We start from the raw sequence: 22,474 nt of genomic DNA on the forward strand, positions 1-22,474 counted from the left end.
CAGTTAATATTAATCAGAACAATCATAAGTAATTCGTGTTATTTTTTATTTTGGTGGAACTATATTCGTGTGTTTAAAGTAAACAAGCTTTTGAGTAATCACTTGTTTGTAATTTTCAGTGGATCACATTTTCGAAATGGCCGCTGCCGTCGCCTCAGTGAAAGTCACTATCCTATTTCTATGTTTACATGGCTGATGTTCCTCAGCTTCGCTCCTCTGTGCTCCATTTTACAAACGGGGGCCGCCATCTTTTCGTGACGTCACGGCGCAGCAAGCTTGGAAGGGATGGCGGGCGGGAGGAAGAACGGCACCTAAAAAGAAAATAAACAGAGGTCGCGCGGTGACGTCAGAGACAGGAGGCGGGGCCTCCGAGCCGGTGGGAGGAGGCTTGGAGCCGGCCAGGGCATCACGCAAGGGCCGGTGAGTGCTAGGCCTGGCCGGGCTTAATGGTTTCAGAGGGTGGGCGGCGGACTGGGGCGTGACAGGGTGAGGGGACGAGGCGAGGCCCACAGCAAGGAACTGGGGAGCGGCTGTCAGGTGAGAGCACACGTGAGGCAGGTTTCCACAGGTGGGGGTGACATAGAGGCGTCATTCATAACTTCCCGTGACCTGTCAATGAAGCCCTCCCCTGTGCTTCCTGTGAATGTTAATACTGCTCCCAGAAGTATCCCGGAGCTGCTGCGTGCACATTGGGAGTTATAACACCCCAGGGGGCTGGGGCGACCCTTCCTAGCCCCACGTTTACCAAAGTCCTCGAGCACCCCAGCTGGTGGCCTGGGGCGCATGCCTGCTGTTGACAACTTGCAAACCACCCTGCCTTGCCCTAGTAGGAGAGACAAAAACTCGAGGGATAGGTGATGGTATAGTGTGGCACAAACGTTACGCTTTATAAAATGTCAAAAGTCAAACTAGTGCTGTTGCACTTCCAAGCAATGCATTGGCAAGAAAAATGCAGGCATGGTTGCGTAAACGAGCTACAGTGCGAGTTTGCAGACAGTGTCATTTAGTTACATAATTTCCAAGTAACCAAGTTAACGTCGCTCTATGGACGCTCCCTTGCAAAAACTTCTTAATTATTCATTAGTGTCTTCAGCTCGCCTAGGTTCACTGGTTTTACATGTGGTCTTGGATACCACCATTCCCAGTTCTCTTGTAGGATTGCTATGCTTACCTTACACCCAAAGCAAGAGGTCTGTTGCAGCGTGCCCCTGCTTCCCCGTAGAAATGCCATTATAGTGCAACATAAATACTGCTTTATTGGACTCGGTGAGTCGGGTGGTATCATATCACACTTTTTCTGTACTGAGATCTACTTGTGCTCAATAAACATCCCGCACTACTAATATTAGTTTTGTAATAGTGACCACATCAGACAAGATTTGATTAGTGGCCGTTATATGCAAGATTATTAGCAGTAATCCCCGCGGTGCACCATGGAGGGTTTGCTAGCAGTAATGTAAACAAGTTTTCTCCGTTTCGGAGGCCTCCACGCAGGTAATACGTCATGGCTGTAGCTGAAATGCCCGTCACAAATGTAATAGTATCGTTTCCCCAAAACCACCTGAATTGGCACTTAAGTATCACCTCTAAAAACATTAGACCTACCAGGAGAAGCCTGGGCTAAATTTACATAATTTACCAAAGACTATTACGGCACCCATCCCAAAGTTGAATGTTGCCTGTGAGTGCCCGTTTTTCCAGTTGCCGTGTAAATTGTACTGCCTCACACTCAGCATGTCACTTCAAAGCACCCGGCTGCTCAGCAAAAATTTGCCTGCCAAACTCAGCATTATCCTTTTTTTGATAAGCAAATTTTTATTTTTGCAAATAAACAAACAAAAATACATGGACAACCGTCCAAACGAACTGGCATCAAAAGACATTGGATACATTCAGTGACCATCAGCAGCCCAACCCCCCGCCCCCTCCCCAACCACGCCGCTCCCCACACCTGCGCTGACACCCTTAAATTATACCCCCCAGCCACTTCCCCCACACTCTGCGAAACTTCTTGGGGCAGCCCCACGCCGAGTACATCGTGCGTTCCTGCGTCGCGCACCAGTCCACCCCCCTCCTCCATGCAGCACATAGGGGGGGGTCAGATCGCTTCCAGGCGGCAGCAATATCTCGCTTCGCTACCACTAAAGCCGTAGTGAGGAAAAATTTCTGATGACGGGAACCGTCCAGATCATCCGTTATCCCCAGCAGAGCCATTCGGGGGTCATGGGGAACCTCCCACCCCAGTATTTCAGTGAGTTCAGCCTCAATCTCGCCCCAATAGGGTCCCAGGCGCGGGCAGGTCCACACCATGTGGAAGAAGTCCGCCGGGTTCGTCCCGCATCGCTCGCATGAAGCGTCTGGGGAGAGACCCGCACGGTGAAGGCGTTCCGGGGTCAGATAGGCAGTGTGCAAATAGTACAGTTGGATGAGCCGCAATTTGTCCGAGGAGGTGATCAACCGAGGTGCCATAAGGGCGTCCCTCCAGTCGGCCTCATCCAGTGGCCCCACCCAGGCCTCCCAGCGCGCCTTTGTGGCCTCGCAGTCCGTTGGGGTGTTGTTGACATGGGCCCGATAAATGCGGGAGATACCCCCCCCCCCTACCCAGAAACCCCAACATCACCTGCACTTCCGGCTGGCTGTGGTCAGGGATCCGCGTATCCAGCGGGACATGGGACCGAACCGCGTGGCGCAGCTGAAGATATTTGTAAAACTGTGAGGGGCACAACGTGAAGCGAGCCTGAAGCTCCTGGAAGGAGCACATACGACTCCCCGCCACAAATCGCCTAAGCAGGAGATCCCAAGGAGGTCCCACGCTCTAAAGCCCTCCAGGCCCGCAACCTCCTGCAGCCAGGTCCCATGCCAGAGTGGACTCAGCATTATCCTTAATGTTTATGTACAGTGTACTACCTGCATGGTAAGAACTTCTGCTTCAAGACTAGTGTATTCCGGAATATAATTTGTTTGACGTCATTTCGCTGCCTACACCCAGTTACGTCATATTCACAACTTCTACATTGTAATGTTGCGTGGCGGAATCCCCTTTTTCCAAAAATCATGTAATTCACACAGTTCCTAACCCCAATTCAAATGTAGCCTGTAAGGTTCCCCGTTTCCCTGAGTTGTGCTTCCATTTATTTACTTTTTAAAAAGCAAGTGCTGGCAACCTGATTGCTGTGCAAATTAAAACAAATCATGCATAAGTCTTATAATCTTTTTCATGGGAGTTTTATGAATCTTGAAGCTTGACTTGATCCACTGTTTGAGAAAACCTTGCCCCACTTGCGTTATTTTAATGACATCAGGATTAACAGTGCAGTTCATTGTCCATTTCCGTTCTGGAAACGCCATATTAGCAGACGTGGACATACTGATTATGTAGTGTTTTATTGTCACTATTATTTAATAGCAGGTCCTTCCTGTAAACCACGTGTCTGCTGTATTTATGCATTTGAATAATCGAATAGTTCTTTTTAGAACGAATAACAAAGATTATGAACAATCTACCAGTCTGATCCAAGTAGAACATTTATTCACATTTTGAGTTCAATAACTTGAGAAATATGTTGCACTTTTTCTGTACTTTTTGTATTACCTATATGTGATATATTTGAAGATACCCTTCGATTGAAGGGTGTCCTTAAGGATGTTTTATTTAATGGTTTAAGAGTGTATGTAACAAATGGCACCAGTGGGTACCTGCTGTCTTAGTGTTGCGCCTCTTACGCCCAGTCCGTAATCTAACTACTGTTTATACTATACACTCAAACATTTACAGCATCATATTCATTCATAGCATTAGGTTGTTAACCAAATTACTCACTTTATTTAATTATGCTCATTGAAACCTGGCTTTTTCGGGACCAGAAATGCAGAACCATACTGTTTTTTTGACATAACAAACCGCAGCTATTTAAGATTTCAAAACTAAGTACTCTGCTTGTATTGCTCTACGACAGACACAGTAAGCCATCCCATTACAAATTACAGGAACAATAGAAATATCGTACTGTTTCGTTGCTCACACAAATGCATTTTAAATTGGTGTATAAATATATTTTTTTAAAGTATCCCATGTAAGATATTTCGAATGATATTGGTAGGAATTGAGGAATACTACACCACCAGGCTGATTATGTGTCCCGTCCACAGTGCTGTATGAATCTTGCAGGAAACATGATGTTGGAGCAATATAGAGCCAGGTATTGAGAAAGAATAAATCGGTGCTTTGCATATGTGTAGAAAGGTACAGTAGAGTGCATGCTTTGCAAAGCCTCAAAGTGATTAAAATATCATATCCAGCTTGCTTTATAGCCGTTGGCGGGTGTGCAGATGTGCAGGTCTTACTCACTTATGCTTGAAGCTTGCCGGCAGTCATTGTTTGGTTGAGTCACTGGGCTTGGTGATCTGTCATGCCTGGATGCGCCAATTGTGAGTTGTTTTTTTTCTGGTAGGGCATACACATGGAATTTGTAATGTTTCAGCATATGCATTTCTGTGTTTAGATTTCAGTGGAAGCATGCATTTTGTAAAGGAAATATTGGTAGTAGGAGTAGATATCCAGGTCTTAGTAAAATTACATTTTTTCAATTTTTGAAGTTAAGGCTTATTTGTGCACTGTAGTATATATGGTTGTTAGTGCATTAAGATTAGGGCTACTGGAAATATGTGGCAATGGAGGTTAAAATTCTGCCACAGGGTTAACTAAATTATGCAGCAATAAAAGAAAAATGATACTGTTTGATGCAGCATATTTCTTGCAGTATTGTAATTTTAAGACTGATTAATACTGTGTGAGCAAGCGTTTCACCTTGTTAGTTTTGATTTAAAGTCTGAGTAAAGCAGTCCACAACATAAAGGTGACTTTTGATAAGAGCTAGAATTTTTTTTTTGTTGATATCTGCAAAGTATGCAGCAAATGGTGGATTATGTGCAAGAGATAAATTCACAATTATGTGGAAAATGCCAAGGCCATAGAATCACATACTCCAGTGGCCCTGATCAAAATATTGTTTCCTGACTGGATGGTGTCATGATTTCTAAATGACGTTATTTATTTGATGCCTAATTGGCTTTTCTATATTTTCAATTACAGTATCGCTTAATGCCATGAGAGTGGTGGTGTTTGAGAGCTTTAAGTCTGTTAAATGAAGCCAGAACGTTTGGTTTACTTTTCTCTTTTTTGACCCCCCACCTATATTTTGGAGGGGTCAACTCTTAAAGCTGTACTATTTTTCTGTTTGTTTAGGTCGAGCCTGTAACAGCGCATGCGCTGTTCTGGCGAAGACTTTATGTAAGGGCTTTCAGAAATCGCAGCAAACGCTCACGCGTGTGCTTTTAGTTTTGCCCCAGGCTATCGGCCTTTGCGTGCGTCTTTTTAACAAAGACAGCACGCAATTGGCCAAATGCGGGCCCATTGCTCCGCCCACGGCCTATTGGTTGCGGTTACCCGCACGGCCGCCATGTGGTTTCAATTATTGTGCCCAGATACGGGCGCGATACTTGAAAACAGATCGCTCGCTGTGGCGCGCGCGCACCACTCGCGTGCTTGTACTAACCCATCTACCGCTTTATCTTTGCACTATAAATTTGAAATTTCCGTTTTCCCACTGCCTCCCCCTGCTGCACAGACGCGACGGTTCATGCATCAAGAAGCGGGTGCCATTGTGCACGCTTCCTCCATGTGCCATTGTCCCTCCTCCCTTACACATCCATGGCTTCCAGCGCGCACTCTACTTAATCTCAATCATGCTTTCCTGTAAACAATGTCGGCCGCCTTCAAAACATTCTTTGTTTTTGAAAGCGCCGCCGCATTCTGCGCTTTCAATTTAACAATGGCGGGTTCCAGGTCAGGACGGTCTTCTGTTGCACATACATCTTAGATGTGAGCTTCTTGAAACTGTAGTAGGACCTGCTTTTCAAAGAAGTGCTGTCGAAAGAGATGCTGTGACTTTAAAGACCGCTTTCATTTTAAAACCAAATGTAAACTGTGGAAGGCTGCCGGCCGTGGCTACCAGCGATGCTTGCACTGCAGTAAAATGTGTCTAAAAGAAAAAGAGCAATCCCCGCGACAGGACCCCAACCTCATGGACCGCGGCAGCCAGTGTGCAGCTGATGCTGAGCCTGAGAGTGTGAATCGTTTGGCAGCCTATGTTGGCAAAGTAAGTGGGTCAGTGGCTGGAGTGAGGTATACCTCCCTCAGCTGCTGCTTTAGTTACACTGGCATCGGGCCTGCGGGATCTCTGGTGAGGGCACACCCGGCTGCCTTGAAACTCCCCCCCGCTTATACTGCACTGGTACTCTGCCACAGGGTAGCAGAGGCAGGCGGCTCTGCTCTCTACTTGCAGCTGCTTCCTGGTATGCTTCCCTCACTGCACATATCTGGTGAGCATCTGCCCACTGTTGGGGCTTGACGGCGGCTGCTTCCCGGCTGGAGCCTCTGGCATCCTACTTGAGACACTCGTCCCAGGTCCATGTGGGGCAGAGAGGTCCTAGACTCCAGAGGGCACAGCACACCAGGCTATGTTTGTCCATGATGCTGCCACTTGTGTGCGTGTTTTTTACTAAGACAGCACTCAATAGGCCAAAGTCGGGCGCATTGCTCCGCCCATGGCCTATTGGTGTCTATTACGCGCACCAAAGGCCATGTGGTTTCAATTATCGTGCTCAGACATGGACGCAATAAGTGAAACCACATGTATCGCTGTGGCGCGCGTGCGCGCACCACTTGCCGGCCTGTTTTTATTTAATTTATTTATTTATTTTAACAATAGTGATCGTTTTCGAGATCGCTTTCACTGCCACTTGTTTTTTTAGGGTTGGGCAGCTTCCATCCTCTATTTTTTCTGAAGCAGTAGGGCCTTAAGATAGGCTTATACATCTTTTTCAGGCTCGCAACAATCGTGCACGATTTGAAAAGGCCACTTTAGAAATGTGCTGCCGCAGGATTACTGCTTCTGTGGTGTGTATTCGGTTTTTCTGAAATACTCAGATGCAGAACATTTTCTCGTGTTGAAGGCATACAAGGTGTACTAGTCTGCATACAAATTGTAACACAAACGTGCACTCACACTTTTTTGTTGTTTCTTTTGAATGAAAATGTTTTTTGAGAAAGCCCTTCCAGTACATGCACAATTATGGTGGTATCTGCAGTTTACACACAAGAAAGGTGCTTACTCCTGCTTTATGTTCAAATTATTGGTAACATAGAGGGGTTCACCAACGTTTTACGTGCAGTACCCCCAGGATCAACCACATACTCGACACTACCCCGAAGTTTAACTGCAGAAGTACAACTATGCTGATGAATTTCTACCTTTGCGAATTCACTCTGAAAATGGAAAGGCCCCTCGTAGTAGTGCATTTTCGGTGCGTTTTTAAGAATCTGCCCTAGTCCTTGAGGAGCCAGTGTGGTGCAGTCCTTGTGGTGTGGTTTATGCAAGTGTGTTTTAGAGTGAACACGCCCGGTGCACTGAGGCAGGTGTGAGCACACCCTCCTTCAGGCACGCGCATACGTATGTATGTCAAGTTAAACTTGCTGTCTAACCACATCCTCAAGTTATATTTCAAAGCCTGCCTTCGCTCCAGTGCTTATTGCAGAGAAAATCTCGTATATGTATTTTTTCTACCGCCACCATCTGCAACTAAGAAAACAGTTCTCTGTGTCATATATATATATATATATATATATATATATATATATATATATATATATATATATATATTCCAATCGACATTGCTCCCACAGTTGAAGACACCACACGCGATGTTTACACTTCACCATTTATTGCTTAGCAGGCTGCAACATCTACAGGTACGACTTCACAGCGTCAAATCTGCCCTCTGCCATACGCGTTTCAGGTTTCCCCTTGTTCTCTGGCTTGGCTTCTGGTGAAATAACGGCTATACAGAGTCTCTCGCACATGCGAGTAATTTTATAGTCCCGCCCTTTTGGGCGTGTGCATTGGTGCACTCTGGGTCTTGCAGTTTGGCAAGGCGGAAGAAATGCTACACTCAGCTACGATCTAATCAGCGACCCAACGGGATTGTATTAAAGGAGGAATTGTACAGCGGCACTACTATAGACAAAATAAACCAAACTGCAAGACTGCAAGATGTTGCAGCCTGCTAAGCAATAAATGGTGAAGTGTTAACATCGCGTGTGGTGTCTTCAACTGTGGGAGCAATGTCGATTGGAATATTTAGTGGCCTGCTCTGGCCACGAAGATACCCCACTGCTTCAGGGCGGGTCCTCGCGCTGTGAAGTTCGCAGCGCATTCAGGAGCGATGTTACCAGTTTAGCAAGGCGGAAGAAATGCTACACTCAGCTACGATCTAATCAGCGACCCAACGGGATTGTATTAAAGGAGGAATTGTACAGCGGCACTACTATAGACAAAATCAACCAAACTGCAAGACCCAGAGTGCACCAAAGCACACGCCCAAGAGGGCGGGACTATAAAATTACTCGCAGGTGCGAGAGACTCTGTATAGCCGTTATTTCACCAGAAGCCAAGCCAGAGAACAAGGGGAAACCTGAAACGCGTATGGCAGAGGGCAGATTTGACGCTGTGAAGTCGTACCTGTAGATGTTGCAGCCTGCTAAGCAATAAATGGTGAAGTGTAAACATCACGTGTGGTGTCTTCAACTGTGGGAGCAATGTCGATTGGAATATATATATATATATTACCTACTGGCGGTCGCCAGTAGGTAGTTATAGTTAGGACCCTGTTTCCATAGGAAAACCGCAACATTCTATTTTGAATAACTTTGGCGCCGGTCGACGAATCCTCGCGAAATTTTCAAAACTAATGGGGCGCTACGCTCCGCTCCTACCCTGAAAGTCTCGGGGGGATTCGTCAAGCGGGGGCTGAGAAAAAAGGGGGGTCCCAAAACGCGTTTTCCCCATGCATTTTTCCATAGGAACTTTAGACACAGCTACAGCCCGAACGGCTGAACAGAGTTACTTGAAATTTGGCAGAGAGGTAGTCTACAGGTCAAGGAAGTGCCTTTTGTAGGTCTGGTGTAAATCTGTTCAGTAGTTCCTGAGAAAATAGCATTTAAATCAATATATATATCTGTGGCAGCTTACGGTGCGCTTACCGTGCGCTTACGGTAAGCTTACCGTACGCGTACGGTGCCGTGCGCGAGCGCGATTCTGATTGGCTGTTAGATCTTAGTAAACATTCGAATCGGTCGAAACCAGGAAGTGTCGGCCGCCATTTTCTCTGTCGCACTCTGAGGGGGGGAGGAAAAACAAAGTTGGATAATATGAATAGGGGCAGGCTAGACAGCTCCTAACCACCTAGCCTTGGTAAGGGTGTCCCAAAAGAACCCCCAAGGCCAAAAATTCAATTTTTTTCCCCGAAAAAACGCCGATTACGCTTACCGTACGCGTACGGTAAAAAATAAATAAAAATAAAAATAAATATCCACCTATGGATATTGCACGGCATATCCATCAATTGAACATTTAATAGATAACCTTTCACAACGAAGCGCATGATATGTCCTCCGTGTGCGGACGGTGCGCGAAGCGCATCGTGCGTACATGGCCCATCAAGCGTAACGTGCACGGCACTAACTGCGTAAAGTGGGCACGCGGTGCGCGTGCTCACTGTGTGCGCACGGTGCGCGAAGCGCACCGTGCGCGCACGGAACGAACTGCGTGAAGTGGGCGCGCACGCCACGAACGGCGTAAAGTAACTTAGCATTTAAAAAAACGTACAAATTCACTGAAAAAACCATAGGTTTCACACACGTTATAGTTAGGAATTAGCATTTAAAAAACCTTGCAAATTCACTGAAAAAACCATAGGTTTCACACATGTTATACTTAGCTGGACATTTTACTCGTAAAAAACCATTGAAATTCCCCCGTTATAGTTAGTGCAGGCAACTATAACTCACGCGACCGCAATCCTCTGCGTAGTCATCACCAAAAGTGACAAAGGTGGCAACATCATTATTTGGCCCAAGAATCAGTATGTTGAAGAGGCACAACGTCAATTACAAGATGCATCGTGCTATGCAAGAACCAATTGGAAAGAGTACAACACAGCAAAAGACTCTCTCAATAAAAAGCTACATCAATTTAAAAGGGAAGGGATGATCTCACAGGATGAATTCAATTTTTTACAAGTGCAACATCCAGTAATTCCCATAATCTATTTCATCCCTAAAATCCCTAAAATCCATAAACAGACTGTTCCAATCCCAGGACGCCCAATAATTTCAGCGATCAACAGTATGAGCGAGCATGTCTCTCAGTACATTGACTTTTATTTGCAGGATCTAGTTAAAAACTTACCAACTTACGTGAGAGACACTGGAGATTTCCTGAATAAAATCAAAAATATTGAATGGGACAACAACATGATTCTGATGACATTGGATATTGAATCCCTTTACACGTGCATACAACATGACATAGGTCTTAAAGCAATTCAAAACTTTTTAAGTTTACGTCCTATTGAATGTTACCAACACAACAACACGCTACTTGAATGTATTGACTGGTGTCTCAATAATAACTTTTTAGGTCGAGGACTATCCGGTCTGCCGAAGGCAGAACCGGAAGTCGAGATTTAATGTTTCCTAGAGTGGCTATTTAGCCCGCCTCTCTTTTTGCTTCTCTTCCATTGGCTGGCTTCCTAAACGGAGGCCAGCCATTGGAGGAGAGAGCCGTCCCTCCAAATAGGCTCCGTCTTTTTCAGATTCGGGGGCGTGTTCCTTGCTGTTCTTTCCACTTTTTAGCTACGCCCTTTTAGACCAGCAGGAACACGCCCTCGAATCCGAAAAAGCTTGGAAGCTTCCCGTGTTTTCTTTTGTTTTGTTTGGCTTGACTTTCTAAAGCCATTTTTGGTCTGTTGCCTCGTCTCGTTGTTTGGCTTGACTTTCTACATTCTACGAGTGCATCATGAAACTATGTCCCAGGTAAGCGTGGATTTTTGGTCTATTGCCTCGTCTCGTCTAACCCTAATCGTCTTGTTTAAGTACTTGTGCCCTGTATATCTGGATGCAATGACAGAAACAGGAAAATACAAGTCGGGCGGCACACTATGCTCAGCACGGATTTTTAGCTCTCGAGTTTTTAAGCCACGCCCTTAATTACATTGGTCGCGCCCCTTTGAGAGACCCCTCCGTTTTTTCATCCCACTTAAAGCCCTGTGTACAACAACAGCACGTACAAACACGCTTTGGCGGACGAGCACTGCCCCTATATGTTTTGTGGAGTGGTATACAAAAGCATGCCTGAAAACAGACCTATTAACATCCTTATTATATATACACTTGCCCGCAGCTTTGTGAATACCTCTGCGCCGCCGTACACACGCATTCATCCCTTCTTCCCCACGCAAGAACCCGTCTCTAATTTCCACCTCCCGCGCTGTGGCGTCCCTCGCTTGTGCTTATAATCATATTATTGAAATAATAAGTATTGACAGAGACTCGAAAACAAATTCTCAATTTTCCTGAAAATTTAATTACAGTTCGTTTATTCTGCTGGTCGATACAGTTAAAATCGGGAGGATTCCAGACGCCCTGCTCGCTGCCGTCCTTCCTAGCACACGGTGTCTATCAGCCTGATTTGATCATTGCCCCAATCAATTCTTTGAAAGCATTTAGCGGGTCTGATAATGAACTTTTGTCAAAATAGCCTTACAGAGCAATAAATGAGAGCAGATTAATATTTCCTCGTAAAGCGGGGCGGGGTTTAACTCTAAAAGTTGATGCATGTTTTATGGAGATCTTTACTCATCCCTTCTGTCCGCAGAGAGGGTGGGCTGCGCCGCCGCGGTGGAGCCCAGCAGCCCCCGGAGAGCCTCGGGAGAGGCCCGGAGATTCCCTGCTCCCCTGGGGCTGTGCGTGTGCGGTTTCTGTTTGTGTACGGGATGGTGTTGTTGGGAATCATATAGCGCCACATGTTACTCATGGGTCTGTGATGGTGCCTGGATTTTCAGGGCACCAGGAATAATGTTATTTTGCCTCTGGAGCGCTCTTATGAACAGAAGCGGGCCATTTGTGTTTTTAGATGTCCTCTATTGGCTACTGCCTTACTTCACTCTATGGAAGCGACAACTACGTCTCAGAAGCTTTATGATACTGCTAGAACCACTGTGGGCATGGCCACAGGCCAGTGTACAAATATGCTAATAATACAAACCCTTATTCCTCAGGGCTTGAACATGCATTCCTCTCCCCTGTACCGAATTTATTTCATTCCGCCTATGTGCACGAACCAGATGTGTTCCATATTCGCTGTCAAGTGCTGCATAAGTGTCAATGCATAATAGGCACTTAAAACAACTTCCCAGACACACGTTTCAATACATTCATCTAGGACACTTGATTCTGAGTACGGCCAACTACTACCTTTTCTACCTTTCAGCATATTTATTTCTGAAGCTGCTATAAAAGAAGACAATCTTTTTTTGCATGAAGGGTCTGCAGCAGCCCCCCGCCCCCTTCTTCTCTACTCTGTTACTAATCCAGATATTGAGTGTGGATTTTGACTTATTGTTTTAGGTGTGGCATTGGCCTATAACTTTTGATTTTACTAAAATTACACACACACCTATGAATATACTTATATTACACCACTAAGGTTCAATCCACTACAGCCTGGAACAACGAGTCCGCCCACTTCAGCCATTGGACATCTTCCCTGTGATTGACAACATTCTTCTCCTTCTCACATAAGTACTTTCCTTCAGTGCCAAGGAATACTAAGCCTAACGGTCACCGATAACATATTTTTGCTTTGCTTTTTATTTGTTTATCTGTATTTGGGAGGGCCTGACTGCTCTGCCTAGAATAAACTTCACAAAAAATAACAAAACAAAGCCGCATTTACAAAGCCAAAAGGCTGGCAGCCAACAAAAGTCCTATTGGCTTTCACAGTGCTTGCTAGTAGGGTGCATATGTTCTTCCGCTCAATGAAAAAGCCTGTGGACTGAGAACCATGTTGTCCTTCCCTACGGTGATTAGCGAATGTCTTCAACATTCCCTTTAGCAAAGACAAGTGAACCAATACTTCTAGCCTATCTTGTTTGTTTCTGAAATTGAGGAATGGATGGACTCCCTTTAAAAGGTGACAGGAAAACAGCACACTGCACTGGCCCTTGCCTTCCAAGCCCAAAAGACACATATGTATGACTTCTGTAAACTTGCCAACGTGCTGGGGTGTTTTATGTAGTGGTTATTAGTGGTAGTTGGGTTTACCATGGAAATCCTTCAGTGCATTCCCTCCAGTCTCGTTGTGGTAGATCATTTGGATGTGGTCATCAGTCGGGGTATGTATGTTAATGTGAGTTCATGCAATGGCTGGTGGGATGGTTGAATAGGCAAGGAGAGATCAGATGCTGTCATGCTGCAGGGCTATGGTTTCAAATAAGCAGATTGTGATCTACAGGGTGAGGCGGGGGCAGTTTTCAGGAATACAGCTATATAGAGTAAGCAGACAGACATGACGCTTAGGGTAGGCTACGCTCAGAGAGAATAAGGCATACAGTGAATGGAGGGAAAGAAGAGTCATTTGATAAAAAGGGGAAGCAGTGCTTAATTTGTAAAAAATAAATAAGTACCAGGGCCCTCGTCAAGAGGCAAGTGTAGCTCAATCACTACCTCAATCACTCTCTATCTCACTACCTCACTCTTTCTATCTCACTAACTCACTTTCACTCTCTCTTTCACTACCTCTCTCTCTATCTCACTACATCACAACATCACTCTATGCTTATATATGACTACCTCACAACATCCCTCTCCCTCACTACCTCACTCTTTCACTACCTCACTCTCTATCTACCTCACTCTCTATCTCACTACCTCACTCTCTATCTACCTCACTCTCTCTCACTACCTCACTCTCTATTTCAATACCTCACTCTCTCTCTCTATCTCACTACATCACTCTCTCTCTGCTAATGCAATAGGTATCACATATGCAAAAAAGCTAATGCCAATAGAAATGACTATGCCATTTATTTAGGGATACAAAAATGATAAAAAAAATAATGAGCAATACCAATAGCTCTACCTATAATATTGCCGAGACCATTGCATTGTAAATGCTTGTTTCTTTTTGGTTCAGAGGTATTTAAGCAGCTGCGCGGTGTGGCCATGGGATCCTGCTTCTCTCCCAGCTATGCCTGTTTGATGGTAGGCTGGTGGGAGGAGCAGGTCCTGAGAGGTACCCACGCAGCAATGTACAATCAGCATGTGAAATTTTGGTATAGATACATTGATGATGTGTTTGTGGTTTGGCAAGGCAATTCAGATGAAGCACACACTTTTGTCAATACTATAAATAACAATCAGGTCAATTTGAGATTTACATCTAATATACATGCAGAAAAAGTAGTATTTTTAGATGTTGAAATTGTCATTAAAGAAGATCAGCTAACCACAACACTCCACAGAAAAGATACGGCGGGGAACTCCACCCTACATGCTTCAAGTAAACATCCCCCACATTTAATAAGAAGCATTCCCTATGGCGAGTTACTCCGCATTAAAAGAATCTGTAGCCAAACACAAGAACTTGAAAAATGTACAGATGAGGCCATCACAAGGTTTAGAGACAGAGGGTATGATGAAACAATCCTCAAAGCAGCACAGGTCAAAGTAAAACTGAATACTAGAGAGGAACTCCTGGAACCACAAACTGCCAAAGTCCAAGGAGCAGATACTGATGATTCTGAACCAAGATTGATTATGACTTTCAAACAACAAGAGAAAAAAATCAAGGCAATTCTCAAAAGCAATTGGCCCATAATCTTGACAGATGCGGTATTGGCACCACAACTGTCTGATAATCCCACAATCACATTTAGGAAAGGTTTTTCGATGAAGTCGCAGTTGGTCAAAAATAGCCCAGAGATCAACTTAGATAAAAAAATGTGGTTACAACCAAAACAGGGATTCTTTAAATGCTCAAGTTGTAGAACTTGTAAATTTGGAATTAACACCAGTAGCTATGTTATTCCTTTCAACACTAAATCCAAACAGATTGTGGGCCACTATAATTGTAAGACTGAGTTTGCCGTTTATGTTTTGGCGTGCACCTGTGGTTTAAGATATGTGGGCAGTACAAAGCTACAGGTGCACGTCAGAATACTGCAACATATCCGAGCAATCGTGAACAACGATGATGCTTACCCAGTCGCCAGACACTTCAAAGCATGTCATAACAACAATTTGAGTTGTTTAAGTTACTTTGTAATCAGCTCAGTATTAAAATCCCGCAGAGGCGGCAACAGAGAACGACAGCTGCGCCAATTAGAATCGCGGTTTATCATTGAGCTAGATAGCAAATACCCGAAAGGTCTAAACAACACAGAAGATCTTCACAATTTTCTATAATTACAACTCATTGCGTAAGTAGGTGTCTGGCTATTGCAAGGGCAATTAAAAATTAAAAATAAAACAAATATAAAAAAAAGTTATTTACTCATTTTTCCAACTCAGTTTCACTAGTCTTGTACAGGTATGCAGAACAACTGGCCTGCTTTTTAAGTTTAAATTCAAGACATTATGCAATGAAGATAGTCCAATGATAAATGTACTTACCCTTATTCTGATTATTCTGTAAAATAGTTTCTATTTGTCTCACTAAACAATTGATAAGAAGACAATTACAAAAAATTTTGTTTTCGGTTATTTATAACGTTGAAGACACAATACGTATGAACAGCTCATCGAAGCCATAACTTCCCTTTATTTTTTCTCAACATATTTTCTTTTCTATTTTTTCATAAATTATGCACCTAGAAACCTTGATTTTAAGCACTAGCACTTTAAAAAGCACTATGGGAACACTCAGCACTTTACATTGCACTATCGACCGTACCAACCAAAACAATATACAAATGTCAACTAGCGACATACAAGCACAATTTATGTGTGGTCAAACCTTGTTATGAGCAACTGAATAACATACTAGGTATAGATCTGTGTGTAACTCATTGAAAATCCATACAGATTTTAAGCATTTATGCAGCAATAGGCACAATGTGCACTTTATGTGTTTACACAATTTTAAACACAAAAGTATATCTTAACAAATCTGTGTTTTTTTACATATTTTAAAATATATATTAATATGTATTTATAATATTTAATTTTGGGTTTTAACCATCCGGAATTCTAACAGACAGCTTTTATTCATATTCAAATGTTTATGAGTGATTCAAATATACAAATAAGTCTCATCCATGCAAACGTATGTTTATGACCACATTATACATGCAATGTGCATTTGTCTTTTGGTCACCATTTAAATACCGAGGTGACAAGAAAAAGAGTAGTTAAGTTCAATGTTGTAGAACTTTTGGTATGAGATCATGTTAGTAAGTGTTTCTTTTATGTTTAACACAGGTGATTTGCAAATTCAAGTATAAAAATAGAAAGCGGACTGCGTTTCCGCATGTGATCAAGGGTACGTTGTATACCCGAAACGCGTCATAAGGCTTAAACAATAAAAAAAAGTTCCAGCCACGAAACCTTGGGTCCGTGATTATATATTCAATATCCAGGAGTCATTTATGATTTTATATATATATATATATATATATATATATATATATATATATATATATATATATATATATATATATATATATATATATTTTTAAACCGCCCCCAAAAAGTCCTGTCCTGTGTCCACTGCCTTCCTCAGTGGTCTCGCTCGTGGCCGCCGGTGTGACATGTTTATCCTCAGTACGCGCCTAACGCCGGGCCTGCTGCTAATACCCTCCACCTTCAGGCTCAACGGCTCTTTTCTTACTGACTGTTTTCTCTTTGTTGTTCCTAATCTGGAAATAGCAGTATTTTTCAAGTCATTTACAGTCATGCCTCATTTCGTAGTCGCCACTCGCAGGATCACTTCTCTCTTGCTTCCATTTTTTTTTTTAAGACATGGGGCCGTGTTACAGAATGTGCAGAGTGGGGTTTGGGGTGGAGGAGCAGGTGGGGGCAATGGGTCTATGCCCCTTTTTTTGCGCACATGAAAGAAAACAAATATCTTTTTTTACTATAAATATACAACGTCCTGATCCCAAGGGGTGTGCCCTCTGCACTGGGTTATCACCCATTGCAAATGAGAGAATATGTTATCTTTGCATCAACGCGGACGCTTCTCCTGGCGCTCTGTTATTGGGTTGCCAGGGCTCCGATCAGGGCAGTGCACTCTGTAAGTAAGGGGCGCCCCCAGAGGAGTTAACTGCTCACCCATACGCATGTGATGCCACTCCAAAAACAAGCATTGGTAATGCATGCCAATGGACTTGACAAACGTATGCTTTTCTTTTCTTTTTCATTATGTGAAAAATGCAAAAAATATTTTTAAAAACGCGTGGCCTAGCAGCTTAGCCATACCAGGCACTAGTTCACTCCTTTTCAGGCGGATGTACATTGTAGATGAAAGAAATGCTGCCACTCACAGTTCAAGGCAACCAATGTATTGGTTGACTCGCTGTCATATGTTGCATTTTCATACTGTTGTGGGCAGACACTCGAGCAGACCAATGGATGAAGAGCGCTGATGAAATTTTGTGCATGTGTCTGTATTATCATCCTACATTTTTGGAAAACACTTTGCTTAATGTACCATATACAATTACTCCGCCCCTCTGTGGGGTTTCATAGGCTTAGCACCACTCCCTTAGACCCAGAGGCCTTTTAAATATCTGAATTGAAATTTTCTTTAAATGTTGCAGATTTATCTGGGGTTAATTGCATGCTGAAATGCTTATACTGATATTTCATTATACTCGTTCATAGTAATTTTACGTCATTTGATTTGCTGCCTTAGGTGCTTCATACATCGGTCAATGTAAAACCCGGTGCATTTTGAGACTTCAATTTGTAAAGTAGATTCAGCAGAAAAAAGTAACTAGTTACAGACAAAATGTACAAAGTAATCGATGTGAAACATCATTCTAAATAATTCTCTCAATAGAAGCTTAGCCAAAAGTGTGGTCAGACACATTTTTGGTAGTATCACAGTTCCTCTGAAGATCTGGGAGTCTGGTGTACACAGTCAGTCTTGCCAGTCACGCAGTCTGATTCTCTGGTAGGCGGTCTCCTGCAGCAAGGTCAACTGCTTTAAGGCACTTTAAATGGACAAGCTCTGGATTTCAGGGTTGGCTCGCTCCTTCCTTCCCGCTCAGGCAGGACGGCTTGGAATCCTAGGCAAATCTTCTTCCTGATCAGACTTCAGTTGATGTCCCTTCACCTCTGGGGATCTGGATGTCAAGCACACACCAGCTCTGGTTGAGCAATGATTCTCTGGACACTCTGTGGAGCATCCCCTCCTTGGTCAGAGAGAACTTGGAACTGGATGTTGATTTTTGTTTTTTTGTCTGTTTTAAGCAGAACTGGTTTGGATTGCTTCCTCTTCATGTGTTTGAAGCTGTTTTCCATCCTTGGCTTTTGTCTTGAGTGATGCTGTTCAAAACAGTCATTGCTAGATTGGAGCATCCACAACAGAGGCACAAAGAGGTGTGAGCAATCTCCATCTGTCAACAACAAAACTTGACAGTAATCAGAAAGAGAGACAAAGGTCTGCACCTCTTTTAATAGACCCTTCTCACTCTGACAACAAAAACTGCAGTCCCACCCCCACACCCCTGTCTTTCACCAAATTGCAATCTCAGGAAGACTATTAGCTTCCCGCTGTATCAGAAAGGACCTACAAGGGAAAAAGACTGTCAATGCTTTCCCCACTTCACTGTCTGGGTTCCCTCTCTCCAGTCCAAGTAATGTCAGCAATACACTTCAACTATCTGGGAAAGCAACCTGACCTCCATCTTGTGCATATGAACAAGCCAGTGGCTTCCAAAATAGAACTCACTGGTCTAAGTCACTCTGTTCACTCAGGCACTCATTCAACGCATACCAAACTTCACTAGCATACATACACACACACCCAGGCACCCTGGATTGCAACAGCACTGTAGGTGAAAGGCCAGTTGGCTCCCATTTACATGACCAGGGTAAAAAAGACCTTGCCATACTAGAAACACTCCAAAACATGTATACTGCAACCACCATACTACATGCTTAAATGAGTGACAGCAACAGTAGTGGTCCTATCATTAAAGAGGGTCCCTTTAGTGCGTTCTGACCAGTTACAAATTAAAGCCCTTGTGCACACTGTAGATTGGCTTAAGGTTTTGACCAAAATCTGAAAAACAGGATATCTGGTACTACCAGTCTGGCAGTCAGGACAGGGTTCACAGCTGTACACCATACAGGGAATGTTCTATTCATAAAATTCACTGTCTTCCGCTGACAGTGATTTTCTTTGCCAGTGTTTCCTAGTGTCACTCACATCCACGTGTCTATTTCTTCGTGTCTGTGTTTAACCATGCTCCCTTTAATGCTCTATTGATTTTCTACATCCTTGTCTTCCTAAGTCTGTGTCTTCTCATGTTTTCTAACATTAGTCTCCAACATTTCTTCAATGTTTTTGTAGGAAGTTGGAATCTGACTATATGGTTGCCCCCGCTTTTTTCCTGGTGTTTGAATGGTTTTTGACTAGTCTGGCTGGGATCCTGCTATCCAGGACCCCAGCCATCTGCTTACTCCCTTAAATGATTGGTGTGCATATTAGATGCACTAGTGATTGGATACTGTGGTACCTTATGAGCCCCTAGTATATGGTACCTTAGGTACCTAGGGCATTGGTACTCCACAGGCCTACCAGGGGCTGCAGCATGTATTATGCCACCCCTGGGAAGCATTCTCAATCTGACACCACAGGCCTGCTACTGCAGCCTGTGTGAGGTAGTGTTAGCACTCCTCACTGAGGTATAGGTTCCTATATCTCACCATACACACACATATAAACCTATCAACCACCCCTATACCAGGCCTAATCAATCCTGAGGGCAGGGTGCTTGGTTTACTATGTGAGGAGGTGCTTCTGCATGAGCAGGACCCCTCTGCAGCTGGCCGAGTCTATTCTCTGTGGCTGTTTGTGGATGCGGTTAAACCATATACTCTTAAGTGCATCAAAACATTTCAAGTTGTTTGACACCAAACATGACATCATACCCCCACACCAGTAACTGGTGTGGAAGTATGATCCCACCCTTCTAGAGGGGATGACATGTACCCACTGTACTAAACGACAGAAATCCTATAGAGCCCTGGCATCACAAAATGGATGCCACCAGCACAGACACTGGGCTGCCCTCCTGCGGCTGACTGAAACTCGCAGTAGAGGAAGCCCAACAAAAGGTATCCTGTCACAGGGAGGTGTCGCCACCTTCCAGACAGGATTTAGTGTATTTGAGCTGGGTGGGTGCACTCTTAGAGTGCTTTGAAGTCCTGCACTGGGGGAGCAGTAGGCTCCTCTGTGCATATGCCATCTCAAACCGGTTCAGAGGTACCTGCCCCTGCTCTGGGGCGAAACTGGACAAAGGGAAGTGGGTGCAACCACCCACTACCCTGACCCTCCTAGAGGAGTGGTCGTAGAGCTTGTCCCTCCCCTATCTTCACTATAAGATAGCAAGCATTGCCATTGCAAAGCAGATTACCCTGGACGACGCTCTACAAAGAAGAATCCTGGCCCTTGGACGTTTCACTACTTTTGGAAGACAGAAGAATACCCCTTGGAGTCAAGGAGTGACTCCCCTGCATGGCAGGCACCAAAAACCTCCATCAACGGTTGCAAACTTTCCCGCTCCTGCCGGAGTTCGAAGTCCCTGCTGGCCCGAAAGTGGATTTCCTGACTTCTCGATGGCCATTGTGAGTCCCCAGCAAAGCTGTGGCGAGTGAACCCCACGAGTGACGAGGAACAGCAATACCCGGGGACCGTGCACTATTGTCGAGTGCAAACCCTAAACAACATTCTACGAACTTGTGCATTGGACCATCTGTGGCCCAAGCCTCCAGCAGGTCTTGCACCAAAGATCAGCGGCCTACCCCGTCCTGAGTGACCGTGGGCTCCTGTGAAGCATTTCCTGAAGAGGCGTCTTCGCGATCAATTGCCCGTTGGCTAGTGGGTCCCCCGAAAACTTTCTCATCGACTAAAAGGGCTCCCCTGGTTGCTCCAGGCTTGCCCTCACTCACCCTCGCTGGGTGAGTCCATCAGACATTGCTGGTCTGCACCATCGACTTTCTTCAGTCTACACAAGACTTGCAGTTGCCAAGGCTTGTTGGCTCCAATCCGGTTGCCGACACAGTCATCAGCTGCAGACGTCGTGGGACACTCCGAATCCAGCTGCTGGTCATCGTCGATCCTTCCTGGACCTCGTGAGCGAAGAGTTAAAACACCATCGACGACCTGAATCGATGCGACCTCTGTGGTCATCCATCTTGCTGGCCACCGGTCACTGGCAAGTGACCTTGAACACTGTCCCTTCAATTTTCAGTTCTTCTGCATCTTGAATCCACCTTCGGATTCCACCGGATACTTCTTCAGTCGACGTAAGCAGCAAGTCTTTTTGGGTCTCCATTGAAAACAGCGACACGACCCGACACCAAAAGACACCTATGCACCCGGCTTCCCTGGGTGAGGTAACTCCTGCACTCCGGTGCCCTAGTGTGTGTTGGCCCTCGAAGTACTTACCATGTAAGTGGCTTGCTTGTAGTCCTCCTCGAAGTACCCTAGAACTTTAAAAATCAAACCGCGACTTGCACCATTATAATCAATAGGGAACCCGCGGCTGTGTTCACACACTGCACGCGTCTCCCGGGGGCCTGTTACTTACCTGCTAACACTGCAGTAGTGAAGCCCCAGCGATTTCCCCAGGCCCTAGGCCTTGTCATTTTGCAAGTCGACATTGTTATACCATTTGTTTAGTATATGGTCTGGTACGCCCCTAGGGCTCAGCCATATTTGTGCTTAATTTATTGTGAAACGTTGACATTTGAATGTGTACCTGGCTTTTAATCTCATTAAGAGATTAGTAGAGTGTGTCTAGTAATAAATACATATATATTTGATATATATACCTGTGTGGTGTCCTTTCATTTGGTAATTCAAGAGATTATAAGGTAAAACAAGCTGCTTTACATTCCTCTGAGACTTAGCCTGAAGGCTGCTCTCCACAGCTACCACTAGGATAGCTTTCTTTAAAAGGTTGTCTTAAACCTATCTACCATAAGAGTCGAATTGGACTGGTGCAAGGTGGCCACTATAACTAGTGACCAGCATATGCCAGGCCAACTTCTCACAGTTTTCCTGTTTTTTTTGTTTCCCCCGTGTTCAGGTCGTTGAATGCGTATACTTATTGCACAAGCTTGTCTCTGTTTCTCCCCAACATTAAGTCCCACTGTGTTGGTGATTCAACTTACCCTCACTGCTTCCTCTAACTTTCTTCACTGTGTCTTTCTTTGCCTCGTAAAGGCCAAGTCTCACTGTGTTTGCTTCTCCACATGCCTTCCCTCTTTCCTGTAACTTTCTCTGCTCCCCTGTTCTATTTTATAAAGAACTTGTAAAGTGCATAGCTACCCATAGGTATC

General features: G+C 44.5%; 1 protein-coding gene across 2 annotated transcripts in view; it reads left to right on the forward strand.

The window, feature by feature from the left end:
* The first annotated feature begins 249 nt into the window (after window positions 1-249).
* Window positions 250-22,474, forward strand: part of SETX (senataxin) — a 674,415-nt gene continuing 652,190 nt past the window's right edge. The window contains exon 1 of one of the 2 annotated variants that reach the window (XM_085613922.1): window positions 250-420. The gene's annotated coding sequence lies outside the window, so the exon portion shown is untranslated. Of the gene's footprint in view, window positions 538-22,474 lie in introns of both variants that reach the window. The other variant, XM_085613923.1, reaches the window with a different exon arrangement.

Source organism: Triturus cristatus, chromosome 1_2 (assembly GCF_964204655.1).
Source record: "Triturus cristatus chromosome 1_2, aTriCri1.1, whole genome shotgun sequence".
NCBI classification, from domain to species: domain Eukaryota; kingdom Metazoa; phylum Chordata; class Amphibia; order Caudata; family Salamandridae; genus Triturus; species Triturus cristatus.